This window comes from Ciconia boyciana, chromosome 10 (assembly GCF_034638445.1).
Source record: "Ciconia boyciana chromosome 10, ASM3463844v1, whole genome shotgun sequence".
NCBI lineage: Eukaryota > Metazoa > Chordata > Aves > Ciconiiformes > Ciconiidae > Ciconia > Ciconia boyciana.
The window spans coordinates 9,091,693-9,101,759 of NC_132943.1; positions in this window are offsets into that span (position 1 = coordinate 9,091,693).

The following is a 10,067-nucleotide window of genomic DNA, read 5'->3' on the forward strand; positions in this document are numbered from 1 at the left end:
CCAGGTCTGCAGAATTCTTGTCAACCAGATGATCTCTTTCAAGGGAAAAGAAAATAAGCTCTATAGTGTAACTTTTTTGTTCTTAGAAACAGGATACTTCAGCATGCTGATTAATAGTTTCCTAAATTATTAATGCTGCTGTGAAAAACTGCGACCAAACAATGCGTGCATTCAGTTTTAAAGCTCAAATGCAGTGCTCTAAGATGTCTGATTTTTTGCTTGTATCCGAATTCTTTGCCATTGGCCTTTCTTTTTAGTTCAAAGTGCCAAATGCTTAAGATTCCCCCTTATATTCTTCAGACACTTTTGTTCTGGGGAACTGAGTATTTTGTTGTGTGTACAGCAAGTGAAAAATGAGCTGCTCGTGCCCTTGCACAGTGCGGTGAGGTTAGTCTTTTGGGAGGTGGGAAGAGATGTCTGTAGAACTTTGTTGTTTTCCAGGGATGAGTAAGTGTTCATTTTTACACTTGAAAAAGATGCTTGTTGATTTGAAGGAGATGCACCATGGAAATAAACATGCTGACAAATTCACAATATTTTTTTTCCAACTGTTCACGCTTGACATGGAGGTATGAAGTAAACTGAAGTGCATCAGAAGAAAATCTTTATGTTCAGACCTTAGCATATTAAATATTTTGACTGAATCACTGCTGCCATCAATTTGAACTTGTACACAGGCTGTAAAAGTTTGCATTATACTGCGATGTGCAGAAGGTGCTTAAAGAACATTGTATCAGCTTGAATGTAAACCAGGCTGCATCTTACACCAGTACTGATGCATTTTGCCCTAGGGCTTGCCGCCGGCTAGGAATCAAACTCCTTCACATTTCATCTCATATCCAACTTTCCCTTCCACTCATTCTTATTAAAGTGAAAAAAATTAGTAGCTCCATTTTTTTTTCCATTTTCCTGACTACTGTGCTGAAGTGACACACTAGATGAGAGCAGAGATTTATCTTCCATGGAATAATGGTGTTTATAAACAAAGTAATGCTGTGGTCCAGCCACCTCCATCACTGGTGCTTGAAATTTCCAGCAGACGTTTGAATCACTCGGTTTAATCATCAAAAGTGCATTAGACCATGCTGACAGGAGCCAGGAGACCTTGTGTTATCTAGTTGACTATGTGTAAGTGAATACATCTCAACCTTTAAGTGTTTGAGCTTATAATTCATTTAACATTGATGTCGATATTTCAAGGTAACAAAAAAAAGACATGAAAAGATCCTTGACTAAAACTATTTTAAAAAGCGAAGCCATAAACCAGCCACAAAATAGTTTACCCAAAATAGGGATTACCACATTCAACTACTATTTTAATCTGAAAAAAACGCCACCCCAAACCTCTGTAAAAATAAAGCATATGAATTTAACAATTATTTAAATTTGGGAATTGTTATTGTAACTTCCCAAAAGTGGATCTTACAGTATTAATTCTTAATATGTGACAAAGGATCATTTATGTAGTAAAATAAACCTAGCGTTTAAGTGCCAATAATATAAATATGCATTGCTGGCACAGAACAGGAGTTTGGCAGTCATCTGTCCCTTAGCAATACTTTTTTATTACTCAGAACATTCCTCTGGGCCATAGGGGACTGAATTAAATTCATTATGAACTTTATTGGGAAGGATTTTAAATACATGCAAATGTCTGGTATAGTAGAGAGGGCTTCCTTCTCCACCCTTCCAGGTTTTGCTTGTTCTTCTATTGAATAGATTTTTGTCTTTTCTCTGCACCTGAGCACTTAAATCTGTCTCCTTTTATAGTCCAACATTCCCCCTCTGTCCTGGCCACCGCCAGCCATCCCGCAAAGCTTGGAATTGTCTACAAAATTATAATTGTCACTGGGAAATGCCAACAACACGCTTTATTTGTCTGCCATAGCCCATTAACCAAGGCTGTTGCGGTGACCTCACGTACATGCTCCTTTGCCCGTGCCACTCGACCCTGACCGCCCTGGTCCATCAAGGTCTGCCAGACTCTGCTGCTGCTCTCCTCGCAGTTAGCCTAAGCAGCGTTAAACCTCAAACTTTGCTTTTCTGTGATTTAATTAATGGCACAAACGCGGGTTCTCAACATCTGCTTGTAAACTGACATTTAAATGGCAATTGTCAGTGGAATATAAGCATATGGTTACTGAGTTATGAGTCAAGTGCAGGCAGTGATGCAGTTGGTTCAGAGGGAGACTTTTTTTAGTGCTCATTTCACATTTGCATACTTGGCCCAACTATACGCAAAGGTATAACATGACATTAATGCCCGACACCTTACTCACAAAGTCTTCCAACCGTGCATCAGAGCTATCAGCTCCCAAAAGAGGAAGATACTGAGACCATCCCTCATCATTAAGTTTACCATCATAAAGCAATACTACTTGTGAGGAAAGCACTTGGTCCCTATTTAATTCTGCTACAAACGCCTTTGAAAACACAAGCAAATGCACCTTCTCGCTAATCAGGTTCTTGATGGTCCTAATACCAGTCACTACTAACTTGGGAGAAGGCGAAAAGCAAAGACTCCAGCCCTAATTAAGAATGTATGTGACTTGCAGGAGGTGGGATTTTGGCATGTATTTATGTTATGTTTAATATTTTAACCAGGACTCAAAACTCTTGCTTTTCATTAGAAATAGGGACATAAGCCACTAGTTTATTGTCTTTCTAGCTTTTAAGAAAAAAGTCAAGCCACAAAACGCAGTCTTCAATCACTGAGATGACCTTCCCAACTGCAGATCAATGCAGTGCTGTCTTCCAGCATGTGCAGCTGCTCCGTGCCCCCGCTGCTGCAGTTGTCTGCATGTGAGAAGTCAGCTACCATATGCTTCTTGTCTTCCGACAATTGTCATTTAAATGTCAGTTTACAAACAGCTGTTACTTTCGTTGCTGTGAGTCTGACTTGTAAGTGCAGCAAAGAAACCAACGAGAATGGCGGTTGGCACTGCTCGGCAATGCTGTCGGCAGCAGGAGCGATGCAGACTGCACTGCCTCAGCGCTGTTAAACTGAGGAAGGCTGGAGGATCTCAAGGAGGGGACTGTCTTCTCTGCTCTCCAGCCTCAAGGCTTTCCTACCAGTGCTGCTTCTGGCAGGTAAGCGTTTGGAGAAGTTTCTCTGGTCTACCAGCAGCTGGGTAGCATTTCAGATCCAACCTTTCAGCTCGTAACAGCTTCTGGTGAATACCTGGTGTTCAGCCACTACCCAGATCAACACGTGACTCAAACCCCTCTATCTCTGGCCAACAGCAACTAGCTGTTGATGAGCAGAAGGGTGTGCAGGGGGTGGGAGAGAGGAACACACCTTTTACTACTGCTGCCAGTCTGGTTATTGCCTATCCTTTCATCTCCCTTGTGTTTAAGGTCAGCAGGTTTAAAAGCAAGACCGAGAGAGGAACAGCAGCATTTCTTCAGTGCTTCTGTGGAGCTTACCATGTTTCTGCCTAACTGCCAGAGCTGGTATCTCCACATAAATGGGGCCCTATAGCATAGATCAAGCACTAAAAGGCCTTTGTAGATCCCAGACAAGTCTTGTGACATTAACTGCCGTCATGCCTGCATCCTCATCGTCTAGCTAGGAAACCTCTGTCTTCTTGTTCTCAAAGATCTAGAATTAGGATAAAAAGGCAATGGGATAGATTGGAGGGATAATCCTTCAGACACAGTGAAGTGGCCACACTCTTCTTGCCCACACACACTTGCTTCTTGGAACAAATGCAGGAGGCTCAAATAGGCCACTGCGTTCTCTAGGCTGTTAGAGTGCCCACAAATAAAGTTCAGCTGGCATGCAGATGCAGAGTGCCACGTGTAACACAGGCGTGAGGTAAGCTTACCACAAGGTTCCTAACAGATCTGCAGGTGTCCCCCTGTTCAATGTTAACAGCATCATTCCATAGGCAGTGATTCACAGCTGGATCTCGGAATCAAACTCTTGTCAATTTGCGTCCTGCACTCTGTGCTACGCCTCCGTTTCGGTGGCTGTTAAGGAGCTCTGTCTTAGCTACAGAGGCACTACAGGAACGCCACCAAGCAACCAATCTATGAAACAGAAGCAGTGGGTTTGCTGCCCCTTCCACTAGTGACAGTTAACTTCACATTTCCCAAAAAATCAATCGCTCAATCCTGTATTCAGTGCATAGAGTGTCACAACCATCAATAAGGGTTTTGCTTGAATGAGGGCTGCAGTGTGCTCCAAGTGCAGGATAAAGCATCTGATGAAGTTTAAAATGGGAAAAGAATACTAATATAAACCTCCCATTCCCCTCCAACCACATGCAAGTTTCTTCTGCTGAAGGACAAACATTATAATAATAAGCACATATTGATGTATGTTGAGGTGAATATAAAAATGTATTAACCTGAGAGATAAATATTGATACTGCTTTGTTTGTGTCAATATTTAGTTCAAGGGACAATAAATTTTGATATTCACTGAAACAAGTCAATACGTGCATTGCTACATACATTTTGTATAAGCTCAAATTATTCAGCAACTCTGTTCCTTTTATCCTCAACTTTCAGAATCACAGATTTGCCTTTCAAAAATGCTTCTCTGGAAGGGAAGGAAGCAATAAGTAAACTACCCCTACTCAGGCAGTAACCAGAGAGAGAAGAGAAGATATGGCCAGTGTGTAGCTCCCAGTGATTTCCCCATCAGAGTTGTTCTAAGTGCCAGAGAGACCTGCAGGCTCGCTTTGGGATCTGACACTGGATCTGGGCTGGCCGCGAAGTCTGCAGCCTCCGCACAGAACAGGAGTTTCCTCATCGCTGCACATCAGCGACTCGCTGCCTTTGCTGTGGAGGCACCTTGCATATAGACCACATACACAGGGGTTCCACTGGCAAAGCAGAACTGCAATAAAATCCAGCCCCTGCTCCTGCCTGTGCTGCTACTGCAGGGATAACAAGGACAAAGGAGGTAGTGAGACAACTTTTTTTGTCACCAGCACAAACAGGCAAATCTCCAAGCGCTCACAGAGAGGCTCTGGCAGACACACCACAACCCTTCTCAGAAGGGGTTTAAACTGAACAGAAGCCAGTAACGAACTAGTTCTCTTTATAAATACTGCTGGAAGGATTAAGCATATGGCCTGGGACAAACAGTTGAAAACCAGCTCCATGTACATCTGATCCTGTCAACAGCTTCCAGCAAAAAACCAATGGGCCAGCAATTCCCATAGCCTTCAGAGGGGTTCGGGTCCATGTAGGGTTCTCGATGCTCCTCCCGGCCTCAAGGGTGCCGTACAACGAGGCCGCGTCTCATTAGCGAGCACAGCTGGGTGACAGGACAGTGCTGTCCCACAAAGCGGTGCAATAAATGAAAGGCACTGAGAAGAGCCAGGCTGCTTCTTGGTGCAATAAATGAACCAAACCTGCAAGGTTTTAATAAATATGTTGCTGTTCTGTTGCACATAAAAGTCATCTTTCTTCCAACTGAAGACACCATTAATGGTCTCGCTAAATCGCAAATGCTAAAGCAATGCATGCATTCTTCGCATAAACAGCTGTTCTTACCTCAAAACAGCAATGTGTTCAAATGTGGGGCAGTGACAACATGGGGAATTTATTTTTTTTCCTTATTGAAAGCTTCCACAGATAACTGGAGCTGTCAGGCGTATTGAGAAGAATTTCACACACGTATTTGCCACGCTTGGCATCAGAAAACCACCTGCAACTGCTTTTGATACTTCATTTCACAGGTGACTACATGCCAATGTAAATCACCACTAAGACCCAGATGTTAGCAGAATCTGAAGTGTACTTGGATTCTTCTCACTTGGATTGGACGACAGTCTCCCCCACCAAATACCCTTAAGGGTGCTATGAGATCATTGAGACCAAACTGGCTTGTCAGAGGTTTTGGCCCAGTGTTGTGTCATTGGGTCAAATCAATGACACAACAGAACAGCAGCATGCCCACAACTCCTCTCTCTGGTTGCAATCCCTGCATCACCCAACAGTTTGCTCAGTTCAGGTCCTCCCTGCTCTGCTGCACACATTTCTTCTCCTTGACTGGCAACAAAGAGCTGCCCTAGGCTGGACAAAGCAATACCACATCAGCTACTCAGTGGCAAAGGGTGAGGCAAATTTTGTGTCTCCAGCAACCTGATCACTAATAGAAACTAATGCTGAAGGAACCTGCCCAGAAGAATACCTGCGCTTTCTTGCAGAGTGATGATGCTTCAGTCTCCGTTGTACTTCAGTCCTCTACAACTGATGAACAGCGTATTGGGTTGAGAAACATGAACATCCCCGTTAAACAAGGAGAAGATTATGAGAGACTTAGATGGAGCTGAACCAAAGTTCCAAGTCTGTGTGTCATTGATCCATCCAGCTGGGACTTACAGGGCACTACAGTAAACTCTTTTCTGACTCTGCAGCATTAAAACCTAACAGCTTCTGGGGATCCCATCACACGCTTCTCCACAAGCAATGGCAAACAGAGCTCTTCAGAGGAATAAGCTATTTTTGCTTTGCACTGTCACTTAACAGCCCTCAGCCGTTAGGTAGAGCGGTACCGGATGCATCAGAAGTTGTCAGGGGAACATAGATATGCAGAATATAATTAGTGAGGACACAAGTGTTAACAGTTTTACTTCTTAGCAATTTAAAATATCTGATGATTATCTTCAGTTCTTAGCAGGGTCAAGTTTTGCTTCTCAAATATTTTTAAATACTGCCATTTCACAGTGCAAACACTAGAAAAAGCTAAAAATACTCCAGGAAGTTTCATAACAGAAGTATTGTTACTGAACACAAGCAGCCTTTTTCCAAAACAGTGATTAAAGTCATGATATGCTTTGAAGCGCCATACATGCTCATACATTACCAGAGGAAATCATGTTAAGTTTTAATACTTCCTATTGGGTTTGCGTGGCAAGGTTTTTGGTAGCGGGGAGCTACAGGGGTGGCTTCTGTGAGAAGCTGCTAGAAGTTTCCCCTGTGTCCAACAGAGCCAATGCCAGCCAGCTCCAAGACAGACCCACCGCTGGCCAAGGCCAAGCCCATCAGCGATGGTGGTAGCACCTCTGGGATAACGTATTTAAGAAGGGGAAAAAGTTGCTGCACAACAGCAGCAGCAGTCAGAAGAGAAGAGTGAGAATGTGCGAGAGGAACAACCCTGCAGACACCAGGGTCAGTGAAGAAGGAGGAGGAGGAGGTGCTCCAGGGGCCAGAGCAGAGATTCCCCGGCAGCTGTGGTGCAGACCATGGTGAGGCAGGCTGTCCCCTGCAGCCCATGGAGGTCCACGGTGGAGCAGATACCCACTGCAGCCCGTGGAGGACCCCACACCAGAGCAGGTGGGTGCCCGAAGGAGGCTGTGAGCCCCCCGTGGGAAGCCTGCACTGGAGCAGGCTCCTGGCAGGACCTGTGGCCCTGTGGAGAGAGGAGCCCACACTGGAGCAGGTTTGCTGGCAGGACTTGTGACCCCACGGGGGCCCCGCGCTGGAGCAGTCTGTTCCTGAAGGACTGCACCCCGTGGAAGGGACCCGCGCTGGAGCAGTTTGTGAAGAACTGTAGCCCGTGGGAAGGACTCATGTTGGAGAAGTTCATGGAGGACTGTCTCCCGTGGGAGGGACCCCACGCTGGAGCAGGGAAGAGGGTGAGGAGTCCTCCCCGTGAGGAGGAAGGAGCGGCAGAGACAACGTGTGATGAACTGACCACAACCCCCATTCCCCGTCCCCCTGCGTCCCCCGGGGGGAGGGGGTGGAGAAATCTGGAGTGAAGTTGAGCCCGGGAAGAAGGGAGGGGTGGGGGAAAGGTGTTTTAAGATTTGGTTTTATTTCTCATGATCCTACTCTGACTTTTGATTGGAAATAAATTAAATTAATTTCCCCCAGTCAAGTCTGTATTGCCTGTGACAGTAAGTGCTGAGTGATCTCTCCCTCTCCTTCTCTCGACCCAGGAGCCTTTCGTTATATTTTCTCTCCCCTGTCCAGCTGGGGAGGGGAGTGACAGAGCGGCTTGGTGGGCACCTGGCATCCAGCCAGGGTCCACATACTTGAAAATTATTATGGAGACGGTAACACATTTATAGCCACTGTTATTCAGTGACAATAGCACCTTTGAAAATCTTCCCCACACAAGTTCCTACCTTAAATGGTCATTTATTGCTTCTGTTCATCATGTTAAAAATTGTACTTCAAATACAAGTTTACCTTGCTCTTCGGCTTTAATCTTCCGATCTCAAACTTCATCTTAGCACTCCTCATCAGCTATAACTCAGTCTTAAATGTGCACAGCTTTACACAGAAATGACGGTTTAGTCTATGGTACTGTAACTGGATAATTCCTTTTCGAAGTGGAGTGCCGAAGCAGCATCCCTGCAGCCCCGTGTGCGGGTTAGCCTTTCAGGTCACTACACCAACACGCCGCAGTGCTTTCCTGGGGACCCCAACTCAGCAAGCTGGTCACTGCACATCCGAGGCTGCGGCGAAACCTAAACACTAATTTCATATACTCCCTTGTCCTCTTTGGTGCTTTCCCTCACATAGGTAGGTAAACAGGCATGAAATCGTTACGCCTTACAGTAAATATCAACTTGGCATTTGAAGTAATGGTCGACTGCTTCATTCAGGTGCCCATCTCATGCAGTTTGTCAATAAAAGCTACAAAATCCAGCATCTACTTTTGAGTCATTCATTTCCATTCACTACAACAATTCTCCAGTAAAAACACATAAATACTTTTAAATCAGGGCTACTTTGGCAAAAAGAAGGTCAAGAATATTGTGGAAATATACATAGACTCAGCACCAGAAGACATACTATGGTAAAATAAATATATTTTAAACTGCTCATTTTTAGAAATTTTAACATTCCAGCTGTCAGAAAAGACATGCTTATTGGAAATGGTTATTTCTGCATTGAGAAAGTATTTTTAAAAAACACTAATATGGACACAAATGTGTAGAAGGGAAGAGGTTTAATTTTTATTGATGCTTTTTCCTTGCAAAACAAATTCTTGCCATGGTTGTTTTGATTTTCTTTTAGAAAGAGTGAAGACTTGTTTTCTTTCTGCATTGGCGAAACAATGGGAAAAATACATCTTCCATAGAAATCTCATTTAAATTCTGCGTTCTAACTAGTAAACACAATTTGGAATTGAGAGGTTTTTTGTTTTTACATTACAAAATCAGCCGTTGCAACATTAAACAGCTCATCTACTGCAATTCAGCAGGAGAAATCATTGAACAATCAACTGCAGAATACAAATACAGAAAGACAACATATTAGCTCGGCAGATACATAAGATACTTGTGAGCTCCGCCAGAAGGACAAGCTTGAGCTATATGGTATATGGAACTGATCATCCATGGGGGAATCAGCAAAGCTCCTCCTAAATGAGAGAGATATTATCAATCTCCAAGCCAGATTTTTGTACCAAAAACCCTCAAATGAAGAAAACCTGCTGTTTTGTAGCAAGTGAGATGAAAATGGAAATATTGATGCACAAATGGTAGCAAGATCATGCTTGTCAGCTGCTTTAAAAAACAAATGCAACTGGAGTTCATGTTCAGCAGCCTAAGTGAAAAGAGAAACCAAAGCAAATTGCCTTAAAAATTACATGCAGTTACCCAAATTCTACACCAAAACCTGCAACAGGGGGCAGGATCCAGGGAGTGGAAGAGCAGAAATGCACCAAGGCAGACGTGGCACCAGTGGCACGAAGGCTGACAGCTCGGTGGCTGAGCTTTGGGACTGAAGGCCAATTTATTGTTCTCCTCTGTCCCTGCGGAAGGTGACTGTGTCAGTCCAGTAAGATACTGGTGCCTCAGTTTCCCTTGATGGGAGGAAAAAGAGTGCTGCACTGGATCAAACCTCCCGCTTCTTCCTCCACCCTGATTCACAATCTGGCCACAAGAGTTACGTGCACCACCCAGATTGTTTCGGGAGCTAACCCCCACTGCGTATGGCTTGCCTTTGCAACTCCTCTATCACAACATAATACATTTTATATATTTATTGATGTGGGTGAGGCTGTCTGTCTTGATCAGAAGGTATGTTCCTGCCGAAGGAACAGCAGGTGGATGCTGCAGAGTGGTGTAAGAGGGCAGTGGGGGGGACGAGCTGTT